Genomic DNA, 26,547 nt, shown 5'->3' with positions numbered 1-26,547 from the left:
ACTTACAGGAGACTCACTTGAGATCCAAGGACACAGACAAACTACAAGCCGAAGGTGTGTGGACAAGTACCCTACACGAGTGAAACGGAAAATCAAACAATCAAGCAAATGGATTCTGTTTGAGTCCCCAGAGACAGTCAGCAGAAAATAGCCCTATCTGGCCACCGTGAATTCTTTTTGTTTGGTTTCAACAGTTCCCAGCCATAGATTTAGTGGTGCAGCAACATACTTCTCATTTTCTCTCACCTCAACAACTGAGTTGCTGTAATAATAAGCATCTGGGCCTTTGAAATCAGTGGATTTTATGATGTTCACGAATGTGGAAATCTAATAACCACCTAAAGAGGGAAGTTTGGACACTCAAATAAACACATCACTCCACAATACACTGTTAGCTCCCAACTGCTCCTGTCTAGAAATTGGTGTTCCTTTTTATTTGACCCTCCGTCCTATCGGCGGTGATCACGCTGATGTCCTTCAAACATGGTGGTGAGCGAAGCAACAAGTTGACTTTTCTGTCGACAACAGGCCCAGAGGAATGATACTTGAGATCTTCAGGGAGCCCTTAGTCAATTAATGTGGCTAAATACAGACAGCAAGTTAGAAGGAGATGAAAGAGGACAGAGGATAGAGACACGGGTTCAAGTCCCAGCACAACCATTCCCTGGTTTTGTAGGTACACGCGGCCGACTCGAACTGCAAGTGTCTCGGTGAACCCAGTGCTCCCTCTGCAGCCTAGATACTTTGCAGGATTTCTGGGAGCATAGTGTAGGAAAGTGATATAGGGTATATGGTTAACTGTTCTGCACACATGGACAGATGGACAGACAAAAGGATGATTGATTGAGTGATTGATAAATAGATAGACAGAAAGATAGATAGATATAGGTACATATCGATTAGCACAAAGCTACTGCTCAAAACAAGGAGAGCAATGGTGAAAGCACATTGCAAAACTACAAACAAAAAAGAAGAATGAAATCCAGTTTAAAAAGTGCAGTAAGCAGCCATAAGAAGAAAACGAATCCTATCATTTGCAATAACGTGGATGGAGCTAGAGGGTATTATGCTCAGTCAAATAGGCCAGGCGGAGAAATACATGTACCAAATGATTTCACTCATGTGTGGAGTATGATAACAAAGAAAAACTGAAGGAAAAGACAGCAGCAGACTCACAGAACCCGAGAGTGGACCTACAGTTACCAAAGAGAAAGGGACTGGGTAGGGTTTGTGGGAAGGGAGTAATAAGTGCGGGGAAAAAGAATGGGGGCATTAGGATTAGCATGTATAATGTGTAGGGTGGGGTGTCATGGATAAGGCTGCACAACACAGAGAAGACATGTAGTGATTCTACAGCATCTTAGTACATGCTGACGGAGAGCGGCTGTAACTGGGATTTGGGGTGACTTGGTGAAGAGGGTAGACAGAATAACATAATTTTCTGCATGTGATTGTATATTAATGAGAACAAAAAGAATTTCAAAGTGCAGTAAGAGCACAGCTCTCAAATATCAGAATAAAAGTACAGCCTTTGAGTGCTCCTATCAAAAGACACAGGGTTAGAAGAACTGATGAAAACTCAAGACCACCTACGTGCTCCCTTACTGGAGACTCACTTGAGATCCAAGGACACAGACAAACTACAAGCTGAAGGGGCGGGGACAGGTACAATACACAAGTGAAACTGAGAAACAAAGAAAGAAATGGATTCTGTTTTGGTCCCCAGAGAGAGTCAGTAGAAAATAGCCCTATCTAGCCACCGTGAATTCTTTTTGTTTGGTTTCAGCAGTGCTCAGGCATAGATTTAGTGGTGCAGCAACTTCCTTCTCATTTCCTCTCACCTCAACAAATGAATTGCTGTAATAATATGCCTCTGGGCATTTATAAGCATTGCTTTTTATGATGTTCACGAATGTAAAGAAGTAATACCCACCTAAAGAGGGAAGTTTGGACACTCAAATAAACACTTCACTCCACAACACACTCTTTGTTCCCAACTGCTCCTGTCCAGAAATAGGTGTTAATTCATATTTGTCCCTCCACCTATCAGCAGTGATCACGCCAATGTCCCTCAAACATGGTGGTGTGCAAAGGGCCAAGTACACTTTTCTGTCGACAACAGGCCCAGACGAAGGATACTTGTGGTCTTCAGGGATCACTTACTCACTGAATGTGGCTAAATAAAGTCAACAAGCGAGCAGGAAGTATAAGAGGACAGAGGACAAAGATACGGGTTCAAGTCCTTTCACCTCCATTTACTGGTTTTGTAAGCACACTCTGCTGACTCTACCTGAAAGCGTATCGGTGAACACAGTGCTCTCCTTCTGGCTTAGTTAACTTGCAAGATTTCTGGAAGCATAATGTAGGGAAGATACATAGGCTATGTTGTTAACTGTTCTGTACATAAGGATAGATGGGCAGACAAAAAGATGATTGTTTCATAGATAGATAGGTAGACAGACGACAGGTGAAAGAGAGATAGATAGGTACATAGATTAATAGATGATAGACATCATAGATAGATGATAGGAAGATAGATAGATAGATACATAGATAGATACAAAGATACATAGATATATACATACATAGATACAGAGACAGACAGACAGACCTTTAGATAGATAGATACAGATACATGTCGATTGACAAAAAGCTATTGTTCATAACCAGGAGTTGAATGGTGAATAACATAGCTAAACTACAAACAAAAAGGAAGAATGAAATCCAGTTTAAAAAGTGCAGTAAGCAGCCTTAAGAAGAAAACAAATACTACCATTTGCAATGACGTGGATGGAGCAAGACGGTAGTATGTTCAGAAAAATAAGGCAGGCGGATGAGGCAAGTACCAAGTGATTTCACTCATGTGTGGAGTATAACAACAAAGAAAAACTGAAGTAAAAAAACAGCAGCAGACTCACAGAACCCGAGAGTTGACTAAAAGTAACCAAAGGAAAAAGGACTGGGCAGGGTGAGTCTGAAGGGAGGGATATGTGTGGGGAGAAAGAATGGGGGCATTAAGTTTAGCATGTATAATGCGCGGGGTCGGGTGTGCATGGGGAGTACTATACAACAAAGAGAAGACTAGTAGAGATCATATAGCATCTTACTACTCACTGATGGACAGTGACTGTAACGGGGACTTTTGGGGGGGACATGGTGAAGGGGTCTACAGCATCCAACTATGCTTATCGACAGTGACTGAAGAGGTTTTTCAGGGGGACTTGGTGAAGGGGGGAGCATAGTAAACATAATGTTCTTCACGTGATTGTAGATTAATGATAAAAAATATTCTTTAAGTGCAATAAGTGCACAGCTCTGAATCATCAGAATAAAAGGTCAGGCACTGAGTGCTGCAAACAAAAGACACAGGGATAAAAGAAGGGATGAAAACTCAAGACACCTACGTGCTTACTTACAGGAGACTCACTTGAGATCCAAGGACACAGACAAACTACAAGCCGAAGGTGTGTGGACAAGTACCCTACACGAGTGAAACGGAAAATCAAACAATCAAGCAAATGGATTCTGTTTGAGTCCCCAGAGACAGTCAGCAGAAAATAGCCCTATCTGGCCACCGTGAATTCTTTTTGTTTGGTTTCAACAGTTCCCAGCCATAGATTTAGTGGTGCAGCAACATACTTCTCATTTTCTCTCACCTCAACAACTGAGTTGCTGTAATAATAAGCATCTGGGCCTTTGAAATCAGTGGATTTTATGATGTTCACGAATGTGGAAATCTAATAACCACCTAAAGAGGGAAGTTTGGACACTCAAATAAACACATCACTCCACAATACACTGTTAGCTCCCAACTGCTCCTGTCTAGAAATTGGTGTTCCTTTTTATTTGACCCTCCGTCCTATCGGCGGTGATCACGCTGATGTCCTTCAAACATGGTGGTGAGCGAAGCAACAAGTTGACTTTTCTGTCGACAACAGGCCCAGAGGAATGATACTTGAGATCTTCAGGGAGCCCTTAGTCAATGAATGTGGCTAAATACAGACAGCAAGTTAGAAGGAGATGAAAGAGGACAGAGGATAGAGACACGGGTTCAAGTCCCAGCACAACCATTCCCTGGTTTTGTAGGTACACGCGGCCGACTCGAACTGCAAGTGTCTCGGTGAACCCAGTGCTCCCTCTGCAGCCTAGATACTTTGCAGGATTTCTGGGAGCATAGTGTAGGAAAGTGATATAGGGTATATGGTTAACTGTTCTGCACACATGGACAGATGGACAGACAAAAGGATGATTGATTGAGTGATTGATAAATAGATAGACAGAAAGATAGATAGATATAGGTACATATCGATTAGCACAAAGCTACTGCTCAAAACAAGGAGAGCAATGGTGAAAGCACATTGCAAAACTACAAACAAAAAAGAAGAATGAAATCCAGTTTAAAAAGTGCAGTAAGCAGCCATAAGAAGAAAACGAATCCTATCATTTGCAATAACGTGGATGGAGCTAGAGGGTATTATGCTCAGTCAAATAGGCCAGGCGGAGAAATACATGTACCAAATGATTTCACTCATGTGTGGAGTATGATAACAAAGAAAAACTGAAGGAAAAGACAGCAGCAGACTCACAGAACCCGAGAGTGGACCTACAGTTACCAAAGAGAAAGGGACTGGGTAGGGTTTGTGGGAAGGGAGTAATAAGTGCGGGGAAAAAGAATGGGGGCATTAGGATTAGCATGTATAATGTGTAGGGTGGGGTGTCATGGGTAAGGCTGCACAACACAGAGAAGACATGTAGTGATTCTACAGCATCTTAGTACATGCTGACGGAGAGCGGCTGTAACTGGGATTTGGGGTGACTTGGTGAAGAGGGTAGACAGAATAACATAATTTTCTGCATGTGATTGTATATTAATGAGAACAAAAAGAATTTCAAAGTGCAGTAAGAGCACAGCTCTCAAATATCAGAATAAAAGTACAGCCTTTGAGTGCTCCTATCAAAAGACACAGGGTTAGAAGAACTGATGAAAACTCAAGACCACCTACGTGCTCCCTTACTGGAGACTCACTTGAGATCCAAGGACACAGACAAACTACAAGCTGAAGGGGCGGGGACAGGTACAATACACAAGTGAAACTGAGAAACAAAGAAAGAAATGGATTCTGTTTTGGTCCCCAGAGAGAGTCAGTAGAAAATAGCCCTATCTAGCCACCGTGAATTCTTTTTGTTTGGTTTCAGCAGTGCTCAGGCATAGATTTAGTGGTGCAGCAACTTCCTTCTCATTTCCTCTCACCTCAACAAATGAATTGCTGTAATAATATGCCTCTGGGCATTTATAAGCATTGCTTTTTATGATGTTCACGAATGTAAAGTTGTAATAACCACCTAAAGAGGGAAGTTTGGACACTCAAATAAACACTTCACTCCACAACACACTCTTTGTTCCCAACTGCTCCTGTCCAGAAATAGGTGTTAATTCATATTTGTCCCTCCACCTATCAGCAGTGATCACGCCAATGTCCCTCAAACATGGTGGTGTGCAAAGGGCCAAGTACACTTTTCTGTCGACAACAGGCCCAGACGAAGGATACTTGTGGTCTTCAGGGATCACTTACTCACTGAATGTGGCTAAATAAAGTCAACAAGCGAGCAGGAAGTATAAGAGGACAGAGGACAAAGATACGGGTTCAAGTCCTTTCACCTCCATTTACTGGTTTTGTAAGCACACTCTGCTGACTCTACCTGAAAGCGTATCGGTGAACACAGTGCTCTCCTTCTGGCTTAGTTACCTTGTAAGATTTCTGGAAGCATAATGTAGGGAAGATACATAGGCTATGTTGTTAACTGTTCTGTACATAAGGATAGATGGGCAGACAAAAAGATGATTGTTTCATAGATAGATAGGTAGACAGACGACAGGTGAAAGAGAGATAGATAGGTACATAGATTAATAGATGATAGACATCATAGATAGATGATAGGAAGATAGATAGATAGATACATAGATAGATACAAAGATACATAGATATATACATACATAGATACAGAGACAGACAGACAGACCTTTAGATAGATAGATACAGATACATGTCGATTGACAAAAAGCTATTGTTCATAACCAGGAGTTGAATGGTGAATAACATAGCTAAACTACAAACAAAAAGGAAGAATGAAATCCAGTTTAAAAAGTGCAGTAAGCAGCCTTAAGAAGAAAACAAATACTACCATTTGCAATGACGTGGATGGAGCAAGACGGTAGTATGTTCAGAAAAATAGGGCAGGCGGATAAGGCAAGTACCAAGTGATTTCACTCATGTGTGGAGTATAACAACAAAGAAAAACTGAAGAAAAAAAACAGCAGCAGACTCACAGAACCCGAGAGTTGACTAAAAGTAACCAAAGGAAAAAGGACTGGGCAGGGTGAGTCTGAAGGGAGGGATATGTGTGGGGAGAAAGAATGGGGGCATTAAGTTTAGCATGTATAATGCGCGGGGTCGGGTGTGCACGGGGAGTACTGTACAACACAGAGAAGACTAGTAGAGATCATATAGCATCTTACTACTCACTGATGGACAGTGACTGTAACGGGGACTTTTGGGGGGGACATGGTGAAGGGGTCTACAGCATCCAACTACGCTTATCGACAGTGACTGAAGAGGTTTTTCAGGGGGACTTGGTGAAGGGGGGAGCATAGTAAACATAATGTTCTTCACGTGTTTGTAGATTAATGATAAAAAATATTCTTTAAGTGCAATAAGTGCACAGCTCTGAATCATCAGAATAAAAGGTCAGGCACTGAGTGCTGCAAACAAAAGACACAGGGATAAAAGAAGGGATGAAAACTCAAGACACCTACGTGCTTACTTACAGGAGACTCACTTGAGATCCAAGGACACAGACAAACTACAAGCCGAAGGTGTGTGGACAAGTACCCTACACGAGTGAAACGGAAAATCAAACAATCAAGCAAATGGATTCTGTTTGAGTCCCCAGAGACAGTCAGCAGAAAATAGCCCTATCTGGCCACCGTGAATTCTTTTTGTTTGGTTTCAACAGTTCCCAGCCATAGATTTAGTGGTGCAGCAACATACTTCTCATTTTCTCTCACCTCAACTACTGAGTTGCTGTAATAATAAGCATCTGGGCCTTTGAAATCAGTGGATTTTATGATGTTCACGAATGTGAAAATCTAATAACCACCTGAAGAGGGAAGTTTGGACACTCAAATAAACACGTCACTCCACAATACACTGTTAGCTCCCAACTGCTCCTGTCTAGAAATTGGTGTTCCTTTTTATTTGACCCTCCGTCCTATCGGCGGTGATCACGCTGATGTCCTTCAAACATGGTGGTGAGCGAAGCAACAAGTTGACTTTTCTGTCGACAACAGGCCCAGAGGAATGATACTTGAGATCTTCAGGGAGCCCTTAGTCAATGAATGTGGCTAAATACAGACAGCAAGTTAGAAGGAGATGAAAGAGGACAGAGGATAGAGACACGGGTTCAAGTCCCAGCACAACCATTCCCTGGTTTTGTAGGTACACGTGGCCGACTCGAACTGCAAGTGTCTCGGTGAACCCAGTGCTCCCTCTGCAGCCTAGATACTTTGCAGGATTTCTGGGAGCATAGTGTAGGAAAGTGATATAGGGTATATGGTTAACTGTTCTGCACAGATGGACAGATGGACAGACAAAAGGATGATTGATTGAGTGATTGATAAATAGATAGACAGAAAGATAGATAGATATAGGTACATATCGATTAGCACAAAGCTACTGCTCAAAACAAGGAGAGCAATGGTGAAAGCACATTGCAAAACTACAAACAAAAAAGAAGAATGAAATCCAGTTTAAAAAGTGCAGTAAGCAGCCATAAGAAGAAAACGAATCCTATCATTTGCAATAACGTGGATGGAGCTAGAGGGTATTATGCTCAGTCAAATAGGCCAGGCGGAGAAATACATGTACCAAATGATTTCACTCATGTGTGGAGTATGATAACAAAGAAAAACTGAAGGAAAAGACAGCAGCAGACTCACAGAACCCGAGAGTGGACCTACAGTTACCAAAGAGAAAGGGACTGGGTAGGGTTTGTGGGAAGGGAGTAATAAGTGCGGGGAAAAAGAATGGGGGCATTAGGATTAGCATGTATAATGTGTAGGGTGGGGTGTCATGGGTAAGGCTGCACAACACAGAGAAGACATGTAGTGATTCTACAGCATCTTAGTACATGCTGACGGAGAGCGGCTGTAACTGGGATTTGGGGTGACTTGGTGAAGAGGGTAGACAGAATAACATAATTTTCTGCATGTGATTGTATATTAATGAGAACAAAAAGAATTTCAAAGTGCAGTAAGAGCACAGCTCTCAAATATCAGAATAAAAGTACAGCCTTTGAGTGCTCCTATCAAAAGACACAGGGTTAGAAGAACTGATGAAAATTCAAGACCACCTACGTGCTCCCTTACTGGAGACTCACTTGAGATCCAAGGACACAGACAAACTACAAGCCGAAGGTGTGTGGACAAGTACCCTACACGAGTGAAACTGAGAAACAAAGAAAGAAATGGATTCTGTTTTGGTCCCCAGAGAGAGTCAGTAGAAAATAGCCCTATCTAGCCACCGTGAATTCTTTTTGTTTGGTTTCAGCAGTGCTCAGGCATAGATTTAGTGGTGCAGCAACTTCCTTCTCATTTCCTCTCACCTCAACAAATGAATTGCTGTAATAATATGCCTCTGGGCATTTATAAGCATTGCTTTTTATGATGTTCACGAATGTAAAGTTGTAATAACCACCTGAAGAGGGAAGTTTGGACACTCAAATAAACACTTCACTCCACAACACACTCTTTGTTCCCAACTGCTCCTGTCCAGAAATAGGTGTTAATTCATATTTGTCCCTCCACCTATCAGCAGTGATCACGCCAATGTCCCTCAAACATGGTGGTGTGCAAAGGGCCAAGTACACTTTTCTGTCGACAACAGGCCCAGACGAAGGATACTTGTGGTCTTCAGGGATCACTTACTCACTGAATGTGGCTAAATAAAGTCAACAAGCGAGCAGGAAGTATAAGAGGACAGAGGACAAAGATACGGGTTCAAGTCCTTTCACCTCCATTTACTGGTTTTGTAAGCACACTCTGCTGAATCTACCTGAAAGCGTATCGGTGAACACAGTGCTCTCCCTCTGGCTTAGTTACCTTGCAAGATTTCTGGAAGCATAATGTAGGGAAGAGACATAGGCTATGTTGTTAACTATTCTGTACATAAGGATAGATGGGCAGACAAAAAGATGATTGTTTCATAGATAGATAGGTAGACAGATGACAGGTGAAAGAGAGATAGATAGGTACATAGATTAATAGATGATAGACATCATAGATAGATGATAGGAAGATAGATAGATAGATACATAGATAGATACAAAGATACATAGATATATACATACATAGATACATAGATAGACAGACAGACCTTTAGATAGATAGATACAGATACATGTCGATTGACACAAAGCTATTGTTCATAACCAGGAGTTGAATGGTGAATAACATAGCTAAACTACAAACAAAAAGGAAGAATGAAATCCAGTTTAAAAAGTGCAGTAAGCAGCCTTAAGAAGAAAACAAATACTACCATTTGCAATGACGTGGATGGAGCAAGACGGTAGTATGTTCAGAAAAATAAGGCAGGCGGATGAGGCAAGTACCAAGTGATTTCACTCATGTGTGGAGTATAACAACAAAGAAAAACTGAAGTAAAAAAACAGCAGCAGACTCACAGAACCCGAGAGTTGACTAAAAGTAACCAAAGGAAAAAGGACTGGGCAGGGTGAGTCTGAAGGGAGGGATATGTGTGGGGAGAAAGAATGGGGGCATTAAGTTTTGCATGTATAATGCGCGGGGTCGGGTGTGCATGGGGAGTACTATACAACAAAGAGAAGACTAGTAGAGATCATATAGCATCTTACTACTCACTGATGGACAGTGACTGTAACGGGGACTTTTGGGGGGGACATGGTGAAGGGGTCTACAGCATCCAACTACGCTTATCGACAGTGACTGAAGAGGTTTTTCAGGGGGACTTGGTGAAGGGGGGAGCATAGTAAACATAATGTTCTTCACGTGATTGTAGATTAATGATAAAAAATATTCTTTAAGTGCAATAAGTGCACAGCTCTGAATCATCAGAATAAAAGGTCAGGCACTGAGTGCTGCAAACAAAAGACACAGGGATAAAAGAAGGGATGAAAACTCAAGACACCTACGTGCTTACTTACAGGAGACTCACTTGAGATCCAAGGACACAGACAAACTACAAGCCGAAGGTGTGTGGACAAGTACCCTACACGAGTGAAACGGAAAATCAAACAATCAAGCAAATGGATTCTGTTTGAGTCCCCAGAGACAGTCAGCAGAAAATAGCCCTATCTGGCCACCGTGAATTCTTTTTGTTTGGTTTCAACAGTTCCCAGCCATAGATTTAGTGGTGCAGCAACATACTTCTCATTTTCTCTCACCTCAACAACTGAGTTGCTGTAATAATAAGCATCTGGGCCTTTGAAATCAGTGGATTTTATGATGTTCACGAATGTGGAAATCTAATAACCACCTAAAGAGGGAAGTTTGGACACTCAAATAAACACATCACTCCACAATACACTGTTAGCTCCCAACTGCTCCTGTCTAGAAATTGGTGTTCCTTTTTATTTGACCCTCCGTCCTATCGGCGGTGATCACGCTGATGTCCTTCAAACATGGTGGTGAGCGAAGCAACAAGTTGACTTTTCTGTCGACAACAGGCCCAGAGGAATGATACTTGAGATCTTCAGGGAGCCCTTAGTCAATGAATGTGGCTAAATACAGACAGCAAGTTAGAAGGAGATGAAAGAGGACAGAGGATAGAGACACGGGTTCAAGTCCCAGCACAACCATTCCCTGGTTTTGTAGGTACACGCGGCCGACTCGAACTGCAAGTGTCTCGGTGAACCCAGTGCTCCCTCTGCAGCCTAGATACTTTGCAGGATTTCTGGGAGCATAGTGTAGGAAAGTGATATAGGGTATATGGTTAACTGTTCTGCACACATGGACAGATGGACAGACAAAAGGATGATTGATTGAGTGATTGATAAATAGATAGACAGAAAGATAGATAGATATAGGTACATATCGATTAGCACAAAGCTACTGCTCAAAACAAGGAGAGCAATGGTGAAAGCACATTGCAAAACTACAAACAAAAAAGAAGAATGAAATCCAGTTTAAAAAGTGCAGTAAGCAGCCATAAGAAGAAAACGAATCCTATCATTTGCAATAACGTGGATGGAGCTAGAGGGTATTATGCTCAGTCAAATAGGCCAGGCGGAGAAATACATGTACCAAATGATTTCACTCATGTGTGGAGTATGATAACAAAGAAAAACTGAAGGAAAAGACAGCAGCAGACTCACAGAACCCGAGAGTGGACCTACAGTTACCAAAGAGAAAGGGACTGGGTAGGGTTTGTGGGAAGGGAGTAATAAGTGCGGGGAAAAAGAATGGGGGCATTAGGATTAGCATGTATAATGTGTAGGGTGGGGTGTCATGGGTAAGGCTGCACAACACAGAGAAGACATGTAGTGATTCTACAGCATCTTAGTACATGCTGACGGAGAGCGGCTGTAACTGGGATTTGGGGTGACTTGGTGAAGAGGGTAGACAGAATAACATAATTTTCTGCATGTGATTGTATATTAATGAGAACAAAAAGAATTTCAAAGTGCAGTAAGAGCACAGCTCTCAAATATCAGAATAAAAGTACAGCCTTTGAGTGCTCCTATCAAAAGACACAGGGTTAGAAGAACTGATGAAAACTCAAGACCACCTACGTGCTCCCTTACTGGAGACTCACTTGAGATCCAAGGACACAGACAAACTACAAGCTGAAGGGGCGGGGACAGGTACAATACACAAGTGAAACTGAGAAACAAAGAAAGAAATGGATTCTGTTTTGGTCCCCAGAGAGAGTCAGTAGAAAATAGCCCTATCTAGCCACCGTGAATTCTTTTTGTTTGGTTTCAGCAGTGCTCAGGCATAGATTTAGTGGTGCAGCAACTTCCTTCTCATTTCCTCTCACCTCAACAAATGAATTGCTGTAATAATATGCCTCTGGGCATTTATAAGCATTGCTTTTTATGATGTTCACGAATGTAAAGTTGTAATAACCACCTAAAGAGGGAAGTTTGGACACTCAAATAAACACTTCACTCCACAACACACTCTTTGTTCCCAACTGCTCCTGTCCAGAAATAGGTGTTAATTCATATTTGTCCCTCCACCTATCAGCAGTGATCACGCCAATGTCCCTCAAACATGGTGGTGTGCAAAGGGCCAAGTACACTTTTCTGTCGACAACAGGCCCAGACGAAGGATACTTGTGGTCTTCAGGGATCACTTACTCACTGAATGTGGCTAAATAAAGTCAACAAGCGAGCAGGAAGTATAAGAGGACAGAGGACAAAGATACGGGTTCAAGTCCTTTCACCTCCATTTACTGGTTTTGTAAGCACACTCTGCTGACTCTACCTGAAAGCGTATCGGTGAACACAGTGCTCTCCTTCTGGCTTAGTTACCTTGCAAGATTTCTGGAAGCATAATGTAGGGAAGATACATAGGCTATGTTGTTAACTGTTCTGTACATAAGGATAGATGGGCAGACAAAAAGATGATTGTTTCATAGATAGATAGGTAGACAGACGACAGGTGAAAGAGAGATAGATAGGTACATAGATTAATAGATGATAGACATCATAGATAGATGATAGGAAGATAGATAGATAGATACATAGATAGATACAAAGATACATAGATATATACATACATAGATACAGAGACAGACAGACAGACCTTTAGATAGATAGATACAGATACATGTCGATTGACAAAAAGCTATTGTTCATAACCAGGAGTTGAATGGCGAATAACATAGCTAAACTACAAACAAAAAGGGAGAATGAAATCCAGTTTAAAAAGTGCAGTAAGCAGCCTTAAGAAGAAAACAAATACTACCATTTGCAATGACGTGGATGGAGCAAGACGGTAGTATGTTCAGAAAAATAGGGCAGGCGGATAAGGCAAGTACCAAGTGATTTCACTCATGTGTGGAGTATAACAACAAAGAAAAACTGAAGAAAAAAAACAGCAGCAGACTCACAGAACCCGAGAGTTGACTAAAAGTAACCACAGGAAAAAGGACTGGGCAGGGTGAGTCTGAAGGGAGGGATATGTGTGGGGAGAAAGAATGGGGGCATTAAGTTTAGCATGTATAATGCGCGGGGTCGGGTGTGCATGGGGAGTACTGTACAACACAGAGAAGACTAGTAGAGATCATATAGCATCTTACTACTCACTGATGGACAGTGACTGTAACGGGGACTTTTGGGGGGGACATGGTGAAGGGGTCTACAGCATCCAACTACGCTGATCGACAGTGACTGAAGAGGTTTTTCAGGGGGACTTGGTGAAGGGGGGAGCATAGTAAACATAATGTTCTTCACGTGATTGTAGATTAATGATAAAAAATATTCTTTAAGTGCAATAAGTGCACAGCTCTGAATCATCAGAATAAAAGGTCAGGCACTGAGTGCTGCAAACAAAAGACACAGGGATAAAAGAAGGGATGAAAACTCAAGACACCTACGTGCTTACTTACAGGAGACTCACTTGAGATCCAAGGACACAGACAAACTACAAGCCGAAGGTGTGTGGACAAGTACCCTACACGAGTGAAACGGAAAATCAAACAATCAAGCAAATGGATTCTGTTTGAGTCCCCAGAGACAGTCAGCAGAAAATAGCCCTATCTGGCCACCGTGAATTCTTTGTGTTTGGTTTCAACAGTTCCCAGCCATAGATTTAGTGGTGCAGCAACATACTTCTCATTTTCTCTCACCTCAACAACTGAGTTGCTGTAATAATAAGCATCTGGGCCTTTGAAATCAGTGGATTTTATGATGTTCACGAATGTGAAAATCTAATAACCACCTGAAGAGGGAAGTTTGGACACTCAAATAAACACGTCACTCCACAATACACTGTTAGCTCCCAACTGCTCCTGTCTAGAAATTGGTGTTCCTTTTTATTTGACCCTCCGTCCTATCGGCGGTGATCACGCTGATGTCCTTCAAACATGGTGGTGAGCGAAGCAACAAGTTGACTTTTCTGTCGACAACAGGCCCAGAGGAATGATACTTGAGATCTTCAGGGAGCCCTTAGTCAATGAATGTGGCTAAATACAGACAGCAAGTTAGAAGGAGATGAAAGAGGACAGAGGATAGAGACACGGGTTCAAGTCCCAGCACAACCATTCCCTGGTTTTGTAGGTACACGTGGCCGACTCGAACTGCAAGTGTCTCGGTGAACCCAGTGCTCCCTCTGCAGCCTAGATACTTTGCAGGATTTCTGGGAGCATAGTGTAGGAAAGTGATATAGGGTATATGGTTAACTGTTCTGCACACATGGACAGATGGACAGACAAAAGGATGATTGATTGAGTGATTGATAAATAGATAGACAGAAAGATAGATAGATATAGGTACATATCGATTAGCACAAAGCTACTGCTCAAAACAAGGAGAGCAATGGTGAAAGCACATTGCAAAACTACAAACAAAAAAGAAGAATGAAATCCAGTTTAAAAAGTGCAGTAAGCAGCCATAAGAAGAAAACGAATCCTATCATTTGCAATAACGTGGATGGAGCTAGAGGGTATTATGCTCAGTCAAATAGGCCAGGCGGAGAAATACATGTACCAAATGATTTCACTCATGTGTGGAGTATGATAACAAAGAAAAACTGAAGGAAAAGACAGCAGCAGACTCACAGAACCCGAGAGTGGACCTACAGTTACCAAAGAGAAAGGGACTGGGTAGGGTTTGTGGGAAGGGAGTAATAAGTGCGGGGAAAAAGAATGGGGGCATTAGGATTAGCATGTATAATGTGTAGGGTGGGGTGTCATGGGTAAGGCTGCACAACACAGAGAAGACATGTAGTGATTCTACAGCATCTTAGTACATGCTGACGGAGAGCGGCTGTAACTGGGATTTGGGGTGACTTGGTGAAGAGGGTAGACAGAATAACATAATTTTCTGCATGTGATTGTATATTAATGAGAACAAAAAGAATTTCAAAGTGCAGTAAGAGCACAGCTCTCAAATATCAGAATAAAAGTACAGCCTTTGAGTGCTCCTATCAAAAGACACAGGGTTAGAAGAACTGATGAAAATTCAAGACCACCTACGTGCTCCTTTACTGGAGACTCACTTGAGATCCAAGGACACAGACAAACTACAAGCTGAAGGGGCGGGGACAGGTACCCTACACAAGTGAAACTGAGAAACAAAGAAAGAAATGGATTCTGTTTTGGTCCCCAGAGAGAGTCAGTAGAAAATAGCCCTATCTAGCCACCGTGAATTCTTTTTGTTTGGTTTCAGCAGTGCTCAGGCATAGATTTAGTGGTGCAGCAACTTCCTTCTCATTTCCTCTCACCTCAACAAATGAATTGCTGTAATAATATGCCTCTGGGCATTTATAAGCATTGCTTTTTATGATGTTCACGAATGTAAAGTTGTAATAACCACCTAAAGAGGGAAGTTTGGACACTCAAATAAACACTTCACTCCACAACACACTCTTTGTTCCCAACTGCTCCTGTCCAGAAATAGGTGTTAATTCATATTTGTCCCTCCACCTATCAGCAGTGATCACGCCAATGTCCCTCAAACATGGTGGTGTGCAAAGGGCCAAGTACACTTTTCTGTCGACAACAGGCCCAGACGAAGGATACTTGTGGTCTTCAGGGATCACTTACTCACTGAATGTGGCTAAATAAAGTCAACAAGCGAGCAGGAAGTATAAGAGGACAGAGGACAAAGATACGGGTTCAAGTCCTTTCACCTCCATTTACTGGTTTTGTAAGCACACTCTGCTGAATCTACCTGAAAGCGTATCGGTGAACACAGTGCTCTCCTTCTGGCTTAGTTACCTTGCAAGATTTCTGGAAGCATAATGTAGGGAAGAGACATAGGCTATGTTGTTAACTGTTCTGTACATAAGGATAGATGGGCAGACAAAAAGATGATTGTTTCATAGATAGATAGGTAGACAGACGACAGGTGAAAGAGAGATAGATAGGTACATAGATTAATAGATGATAGACATCATAGATAGATGATAGGAAGATAGATAGATAGATACATAGATAGATACAAAGATACATAGATATATACATACATAGATACAGAGACAGACAGACAGACCTTTAGATAGATAGATACAGATACATGTCGATTGACACAAAGCTATTGTTCATAACCAGGAGTTGAATGGTGAATAACATAGCTAAACTACAAACAAAAAGGAAGAATGAAATCCAGTTTAAAAAGTGCAGTAAGCAGCCTTAAGAAGAAAACAAATACTACCATTTGCAATGACGTGGATGGAGCAAGACGGTAGTTTGTTCAGAAAAATAGGGCAGGCGGATAAGGCAAGTACCACGTGATTTCACTCATGTGTGGAGTATAACAACAAAGGAAAACTGAAGTAAAAAAACAGCAGCAGACTCACAGAACCCGAGAGTTGACTAAAAGTAACCAAAGGAAAAAGGACTGGGCAGGGTGAGTCTGAAGGGAGGGATATGTGTGGGGAGAAAGAATGGGGGCATTAAGTTTAGCATGTATAATGCGCGGGGTCGGGTGTGCATGGGGAGTACTGTACAACACAGAGAAGACTAGTAGAGATCATATAGCATCTTACTACTCACTGATGGACAGTGACTGTAACGGGGACTTTTGGGGGGGACATGGTGAAGGGGTCTACAGCATCCAACTACGCTGATCGACAGTGACTGAAGAGGTTTTTCGGGGGGACTTGGTGAAGGGGGGAGCATAGTAAACATAATGTTCTTCACGTGATTGTAGATTAATGATAAAAAATATTCTTTAAGTGCAATAAGTGCACAGCTCTGAATCATCAGAATAAAAGGTCAGGCACTGAGTGCTGCAAACAAAAGACACAGGGATAAAAGAAGGGATGAAAACTCAAGACACCTACGTGCTTACTTACAGGAGACTCACTTGAGATCCAAGGACACAGACAAACTACAAGCCGAAGGTGTGTGGACAAGTACCCTACACGAGTGAAACGGAAAATCAAACAATCAAGCAAATGGATTCTGTTTGAGTCCCCAGAGACAGTCAGCAGAAAATAGCCCTATCTGGCCACCGTGAATTCTTTGTGTTTGGTTTCAACAGTTCCCAGCCATAGATTTAGTGGTGCAGCAACATACTTCTCATTTTCTCTCACCTCAACAACTGAGTTGCTGTAATAATAAGCATCTGGGCCTTTGAAATCAGTGGATTTTATGATGTTCACGAATGTGGAAATCTAATAACCACCTAAAGAGGGAAGTTTGGACACTCAAATAAACACATCACTCCACAATACACTGTTAGCTCCCAACTGCTCCTGTCTAGAAATTGGTGTTCCTTTTTATTTGACCCTCCGTCCTATCGGCGGTGATCACGCTGATGTCCTTCAAACATGGTGGTGAGCGAAGCAACAAGTTGACTTTTCTGTCGACAACAGGCCCAGAGGAATGATACTTGAGATCTTCAGGGAGCCCTTAGTCAATGAATGTGGCTAAATACAGACAGCAAGTTAGAAGGAGATGAAAGAGGACAGAGGATAGAGACACGGGTTCAAGTCCCAGCACAACCATTCCCTGGTTTTGTAGGTACACGCGGCCGACTCGAACTGCAAGTGTCTCGGTGAACCCAGTGCTCCCTCTGCAGCCTAGATACTTTGCAGGATTTCTGGGAGCATAGTGTAGGAAAGTGATATAGGGTATATGGTTAACTGTTCTGCACACATGGACAGATGGACAGACAAAAGGATGATTGATTGAGTGATTGATAAATAGATAGACAGAAAGATAGATAGATATAGGTACATATCGATTAGCACAAAGCTACTGCTCAAAACAAGGAGAGCAATGGTGAAAGCACATTGCAAAACTACAAACAAAAAAGAAGAATGAAATCCAGTTTAAAAAGTGCAGTAAGCAGCCATAAGAAGAAAACGAATCCTATCATTTGCAATAACGTGGATGGAGCTAGAGGGTATTATGCTCAGTCAAATAGGCCAGGCGGAGAAATACATGTACCAAATGATTTCACTCATGTGTGGAGTATGATAACAAAGAAAAACTGAAGGAAAAGACAGCAGCAGACTCACAGAACCCGAGAGTGGACCTACAGTTACCAAAGAGAAAGGGACTGGGTAGGGTTTGTGGGAAGGGAGTAATAAGTGCGGGGAAAAAGAATGGGGGCATTAGGATTAGCATGTATAATGTGTAGGGTGGGGTGTCATGGGTAAGGCTGCACAACACAGAGAAGACATGTAGTGATTCTACAGCATCTTAGTACATGCTGACGGAGAGCGGCTGTAACTGGGATTTGGGGTGACTTGGTGAAGAGTGTAGACAGAATAACATAATTTTCTGCATGTGATTGTATATTAATGAGAACAAAAAGAATTTCAAAGTGCAGTAAGAGCACAGCTCTCAAATATCAGAATAAAAGTACAGCCTTTGAGTGCTCCTATCAAAAGACACAGGGTTAGAAGAACTGATGAAAATTCAAGACCACCTACGTGCTCCCTTACTGGAGACTCACTTGAGATCCAAGGACACAGACAAACTACAAGCTGAAGGGGCGGGGACAGGTACCCTACACAAGTGAAACTGAGAAACAAAGAAAGAAATGGATTCTGTTTTGGTCCCCAGAGAGAGTCAGTAGAAAATAGCCCTATCTAGCCACCGTGAATTCTTTTTGTTTGGTTTCAGCAGTGCTCAGGCATAGATTTAGTGGTGCAGCAACTTCCTTCTCATTTCCTCTCACCTCAACAAATGAATTGCTGTAATAATATGCCTCTGGGCATTTATAAGCATTGCTTTTTATGATGTTCACGAATGTAAAGTTGTAATAACCACCTAAAGAGGGAAGTTTGGACACTCAAATAAACACTTCACTCCACAACACACTCTTTGTTCCCAACTGCTCCTGTCCAGAAATAGGTGTTAATTCATATTTGTCCCTCCACCTATCAGCAGTGATCACGCCAATGTCCCTCAAACATGGTGGTGTGCAAAGGGCCAAGTACACTTTTCTGTCGACAACAGGCCCAGACGAAGGATACTTGTGGTCTTCAGGGATCACTTACTCACTGAATGTGGCTAAATAAAGTCAACAAGCGAGCAGGAAGTATAAGAGGACAGAGGACAAAGATACGGGTTCAAGTCCTTTCACCTCCATTTACTGGTTTTGTAAGCACACTCTGCTGAATCTACCTGAAAGCGTATCGGTGAACACAGTGCTCTCCTTCTGGCTTAGTTACCTTGCAAGATTTCTGGAAGCATAATGTAGGGAAGAGACATAGGCTATGTTGTTAACTGTTCTGTACATAAGGATAGATGGGCAGACAAAAAGATGATTGTTTCATAGATAGATAGGTAGACAGACGACAGGTGAAAGAGAGATAGATAGGTACATAGATTAATAGATGATAGACATCATAGATAGATGATAGGAAGATAGATAGATAGATACATAGATAGATACAAAGATACATAGATATATACATACATAGATACAGAGACAGACAGACAGACCTTTAGATAGATAGATACAGATACATGTCGATTGACACAAAGCTATTGTTCATAACCAGGAGTTGAATGGTGAATAACATAGCTAAACTACAAACAAAAAGGAAGAATGAAATCCAGTTTAAAAAGTGCAGTAAGCAGCCTTAAGAAGAAAACAAATACTACCATTTGCAATGACGTGGATGGAGCAAGACGGTAGTTTGTTCAGAAAAATAGGGCAGGCGGATAAGGCAAGTACCACGTGATTTCACTCATGTGTGGAGTATAACAACAAAGGAAAACTGAAGTAAAAAAACAGCAGCAGACTCACAGAACCCGAGAGTTGACTAAAAGTAACCAAAGGAAAAAGGACTGGGCAGGGTGAGTCTGAAGGGAGGGATATGTGTGGGGAGAAAGAATGGGGGCATTAAGTTTAGCATGTATAATGCGCGGGGTCGGGTGTGCATGGGGAGTACTGTACAACACAGAGAAGACTAGTAGAGATCATATAGCATCTTACTACTCACTGATGGACAGTGACTGTAACGGGGACTTTTGGGGGGGACATGGTGAAGGGGTCTACAGCATCCAACTACGCTGATCGACAGTGACTGAAGAGGTTTTTCGGGGGGACTTGGTGAAGGGGGGAGCATAGTAAACATAATGTTCTTCACGTGATTGTAGATTAATGATAAAAAATATTCTTTAAGTGCAATAAGTGCACAGCTCTGAATCATCAGAATAAAAGGTCAGGCACTGAGTGCTGCAAACAAAAGACACAGGGATAAAAGAAGGGATGAAAACTCAAGACACCTACGTGCTTACTTACAGGAGACTCACTTGAGATCCAAGGACACAGACAAACTACAAGCCGAAGGTGTGTGGACAAGTACCCTACACGAGTGAAACGGAAAATCAAACAATCAAGCAAATGGATTCTGTTTGAGTCCCCAGAGACAGTCAGCAGAAAATAGCCCTATCTGGCCACCGTGAATTCTTTGTGTTTGGTTTCAACAGTTCCCAGCCATAGATTTAGTGGTGCAGCAACATACTTCTCATTTTCTCTCACCTCAACAACTGAGTTGCTGTAATAATAAGCATCTGGGCCTTTGAAATCAGTGGATTTTATGATGTTCACGAATGTGGAAATCTAATAACCACCTAAAGAGGGAAGTTTGGACACTCAAATAAACACATCACTCCACAATACACTGTTAGCTCCCAACTGCTCCTGTCTAGAAATTGGTGTTCCTTTTTATTTGACCCTCCGTCCTATCGGCGGTGATCACGCTGATGTCCTTCAAACATGGTGGTGAGCGAAGCAACAAGTTGACTTTTCTGTCGACAACAGGCCCAGAGGAATGATACTTGAGATCTTCAGGGAGCCCTTAGTCAATGAATGTGGCTAAATACAGACAGCAAGTTAGAAGGAGATGAAAGAGGACAGAGGATAGAGACACGGGTTCAAGTCCCAGCACAACCATTCCCTGGTTTTGTAGGTACACGCGGCCGACTCGAACTGCAAGTGTCTCGGTGAACCCAGTGCTCCCTCTGCAGCCTAGATACTTTGCAGGATTTCTGGGAGCATAGTGTAGGAAAGTGATATAGGGTATATGGTTAACTGTTCTGCACACATGGACAGATGGACAGACAAAAGGATGATTGATTGAGTGATTGATAAATAGATAGACAGAAAGATAGATAGATATAGGTACATATCGATTAGCACAAAGCTACTGCTCAAAACAAGGAGAGCAATGGTGAAAGCACATTGCAAAACTACAAACAAAAAAGAAGAATGAAATCCAGTTTAAAAAGTGCAGTAAGCAGCCATAAGAAGAAAACGAATCCTATCATTTGCAATAACGTGGATGGAGCTAGAGGGTATTATGCTCAGTCAAATAGGCCAGGCGGAGAAATACATGTACCAAATGATTTCACTCATGTGTGGAGTATGATAACAAAGAAAAACTGAAGGAAAAGACAGCAGCAGACTCACAGAACCCGAGAGTGGACCTACAGTTACCAAAGAGAAAGGGACTGGGTAGGGTTTGTGGGAAGGGAGTAATAAGTGCGGGGAAAAAGAATGGGGGCATTAGGATTAGCATGTATAATGTGTAGGGTGGGGTGTCATGGGTGAGGCTGCACAACACAGAGAAGACATGTAGTGATTCTACAGCATCTTAGTACATGCTGACGGAGAGCGGATGTAACTGGGATTTGGGGTGACTTGGTGAAGAGGGTAGACAGAATAACATAATTTTCTGCATGTGATTGTATATTAATGAGAACAAAAAGAATTTCAAAGTGCAGTAAGAGCACAGCTCTCAAATATCAGAATAAAAGTACAGCCTTTGAGTGCTCCTATCAAAAGACACAGGGTTAGAAGAACTGATGAAAACTCAAGACCACCTACGTGCTCCCTTACTGGAGACTCACTTGAGATCCAAGGACACAGACAAACTACAAGCTGAAGGGGCGGGGACAGGTACCCTACACAAGTGAAACTGAGAAACAAAGAAAGAAATGGATTCTGTTTTGGTCCCCAGAGAGAGTCAGTAGAAAATAGCCCTATGTAGCCACCGTGAATTCTTTTTGTTTGGTTTCAGCAGTGCTCAGGCATAGATTTAGTGGTGCAGCAACTTCCTTCTCATTTCCTCTCACCTCAACAAATGAATTGCTGTAATAATATGCCTCTGGGCATTTATAAGCATTGCTTTTTATGATGTTCACGAATGTAAAGTTGTAATAACCACCTAAAGAGGGAAGTTTGGACACTCAAATAAACACTTCACTCCACAACACACTCTTTGTTCCCAACTGCTCCTGTCCAGAAATAGGTGTTCATTCATATTTGTCCCTCCACCTATCAGCAGTGATCACGCCAATGTCCCTCAAACATGGTGGTGTGCAAAGGGCCAAGTACACTTTTCTGTCGACAACAGGCCCAGACGAAGGATACTTGTGGTCTTCAGGGATCACTTACTCACTGAATGTGGCTAAATAAAGTCAACAAGCGAGCAGGAAGTATAAGAGGACAGAGGACAAAGATACGGGTTCAAGTCCTTTCACCTCCATTTACTGGTTTTGTAAGCACACTCTGCTGACTCTACCTGAAAGCGTATCGGTGAACACAGTGCTCTCCTTCTGGCTTAGTTACCTTGCAAGATTTCTGGAAGCATAATGTAGGGAAGAGACATAGGCTATGTTGTTAACTGTTCTGTACATAAGGATAGATGGGCAGACAAAAAGATGATTGTTTCATAGATAGATAGGTAGACAGACGACAGGTGAAAGAGAGATAGATAGGTACATAGATTAATAGATGATAGACATCATAGATAGATGATAGGAAGATAGATAGATAGATACATAGATAGATACAAAGATACATAGATATATACATACATAGATACAGAGACAGACAGACAGACCTTTAGATAGATAGATACAGATACATGTCGATTGACAAAAAGCTATTGTTCATAACCAGGAGTTGAATGGTGAATAACATAGCTAAACTACAAACAAAAAGGAAGAATGAAATCCAGTTTAAAAAGTGCAGTAAGCAGCCTTAAGAAGAAAACAAATACTACCATTTGCAATGACGTGGATGGAGCAAGACGGTAGTATGTTCAGAAAAATAGGGCAGGCGGATAAGGCAAGTACCAAGTGATTTCACTCATGTGTGGAGTATAACAACAAAGAAAAACTGAAGAAAAAAAACAGCAGCAGACTCACAGAACCCGAGAGTTGACTAAAAGTAACCAAAGGAAAAAGGACTGGGCAGGGTGAGTCTGAAGGGAGGGATATGTGTGGGGAGAAAGAATGGGGGCATTAAGTTTAGCATGTATAATGCGCGGGGTCGGGTGTGCACGGGGAGTACTGTACAACACAGAGAAGACTAGTAGAGATCATATAGCATCTTACTACTCACTGATGGACAGTGACTGTAACGGGGACTTTTGGGGGGGACATGGTGAAGGGGTCTACAGCATCCAACTACGCTTATCGACAGTGACTGAAGAGGTTTTTCAGGGGGACTTGGTGAAGGGGGGAGCATAGTAAACATAATGTTCTTCACGTGTTTGTAGATTAATGATAAAAAATATTCTTTAAGTGCAATAAGTGCACAGCTCTGAATCATCAGAATAAAAGGTCAGGCACTGAGTGCTGCAAACAAAAGACACAGGGATAAAAGAAGGGATGAAAACTCAAGACACCTACGTGCTTACTTACAGGAGACTCACTTGAGATCCAAGGACACAGACAAACTACAAGCCGAAGGTGTGTGGACAAGTACCCTACACGAGTGAAACGGAAAATCAAACAATCAAGCAAATGGATTCTGTTTGAGTCCCCAGAGACAGTCAGCAGAAAATAGCCCTATCTGGCCACCGTGAATTCTTTTTGTTTGGTTTCAACAGTTCCCAGCCATAGATTTAGTGGTGCAGCAACATACTTCTCATTTTCTCTCACCTCAACTACTGAGTTGCTGTAATAATAAGCATCTGGGCCTTTGAAATCAGTGGATTTTATGATGTTCACGAATGTGAAAATCTAATAACCACCTGAAGAGGGAAGTTTGGACACTCAAATAAACACGTCACTCCACAATACACTGTTAGCTCCCAACTGCTCCTGTCTAGAAATTGGTGTTCCTTTTTATTTGACCCTCCGTCCTATCGGCGGTGATCACGCTGATGTCCTTCAAACATGGTGGTGAGCGAAGCAACAAGTTGACTTTTCTGTCGACAACAGGCCCAGAGGAATGATACTTGAGATCTTCAGGGAGCCCTTAGTCAATGAATGTGGCTAAATACAGACAGCAAGTTAGAAGGAGATGAAAGAGGACAGAGGATAGAGACACGGGTTCAAGTCCCAGCACAACCATTCCCTGGTTTTGTAGGTACACGTGGCCGACTCGAACTGCAAGTGTCTCGGTGAACCCAGTGCTCCCTCTGCAGCCTAGATACTTTGCAGGATTTCTGGGAGCATAGTGTAGGAAAGTGATATAGGGTATATGGTTAACTGTTCTGCACACATGGACAGATGGACAGACAAAAGGATGATTGATTGAGTGATTGATAAATAGATAGACAGAAAGATAGATAGATATAGGTACATATCGATTAGCACAAAGCTACTGCTCAAAACAAGGAGAGCAATGGTGAAAGCACATTGCAAAACTACAAACAAAAAAGAAGAATGAAATCCAGTTTAAAAAGTGCAGTAAGCAGCCATAAGAAGAAAACGAATCCTATCATTTGCAATAACGTGGATGGAGCTAGAGGGTATTATGCTCAGTCAAATAGGCCAGGCGGAGAAATACATGTACCAAATGATTTCACTCATGTGTGGAGTATGATAACAAAGAAAAACTGAAGGAAAAGACAGCAGCAGACTCACAGAACCCGAGAGTGGACCTACAGTTACCAAAGAGAAAGGGACTGGGTAGGGTTTGTGGGAAGGGAGTAATAAGTGCGGGGAAAAAGAATGGGGGCATTAGGATTAGCATGTATAATGTGTAGGGTGGGGTGTCATGGGTAAGGCTGCACAACACAGAGAAGACATGTAGTGATTCTACAGCATCTTAGTACATGCTGACGGAGAGCGGCTGTAACTGGGATTTGGGGTGACTTGGTGAAGAGGGTAGACAGAATAACATAATTTTCTGCATGTGATTGTATATTAATGAGAACAAAAAGAATTTCAAAGTGCAGTAAGAGCACAGCTCTCAAATATCAGAATAAAAGTACAGCCTTTGAGTGCTCCTATCAAAAGACACAGGGTTAGAAGAACTGATGAAAATTCAAGACCACCTACGTGCTCCCTTACTGGAGACTCACTTGAGATCCAAGGACACAGACAAACTACAAGCCGAAGGTGTGTGGACAAGTACCCTACACGAGTGAAACTGAGAAACAAAGAAAGAAATGGATTCTGTTTTGGTCCCCAGAGAGAGTCAGTAGAAAATAGCCCTATCTAGCCACCGTGAATTCTTTTTGTTTGGTTTCAGCAGTGCTCAGGCATAGATTTAGTGGTGCAGCAACTTCCTTCTCATTTCCTCTCACCTCAACAAATGAATTGCTGTAATAATATGCCTCTGGGCATTTATAAGCATTGCTTTTTATGATGTTCACGAATGTAAAGTTGTAATAACCACCTGAAGAGGGAAGTTTGGACACTCAAATAAACACTTCACTTAACAACACACTCTTTGTTCCCAACTGCTCCTGTCCAGAAATAGGTGTTAATTCATATTTGTCCCTCCACCTATCAGCAGTGATCACGCCAATGTCCCTCAAACATGGTGGTGTGCAAAGGGCCAAGTACACTTTTCTGTCGACAACAGGCCCAGACGAAGGATACTTGTGGTCTTCAGGGATCACTTACTCACTGAATGTGGCTAAATAAAGTCAACAAGCGAGCAGGAAGTATAAGAGGACAGAGGACAAAGATACGGGTTCAAGTCCTTTCACCTCCATTTACTGGTTTTGTAAGCACACTCTGCTGACTCTACCTGAAAGCGTATCGGTGAACACAGTGCTCTCCTTCTGGCTTAGTTACCTTGCAAGATTTCTGGAAGCATAATGTAGGGAAGAGACATAGGCTATGTTGTTAACTATTCTGTACATAAGGATAGATGGGCAGACAAAAAGATGATTGTTTCATAGATAGATAGGTAGACAGATGACAGGTGAAAGAGAGATAGATAGGTACATAGATTAATAGATGATAGACATCATAGATAGATGATAGGAAGATAGATAGATAGATACATAGATAGATACAAAGATACATAGATATATACATACATAGATACATAGATAGACAGACAGACCTTTAGATAGATAGATACAGATACATGTCGATTGACAAAAAGCTATTGTTCATAACCAGGAGTTGA

Source organism: Manis pentadactyla, chromosome X (assembly GCF_030020395.1).
Source record: "Manis pentadactyla isolate mManPen7 chromosome X, mManPen7.hap1, whole genome shotgun sequence".
Taxonomy (NCBI): Eukaryota; Metazoa; Chordata; class Mammalia; order Pholidota; family Manidae; genus Manis; species Manis pentadactyla.
Note: the sequence above shows the minus strand (reverse complement) of the source record.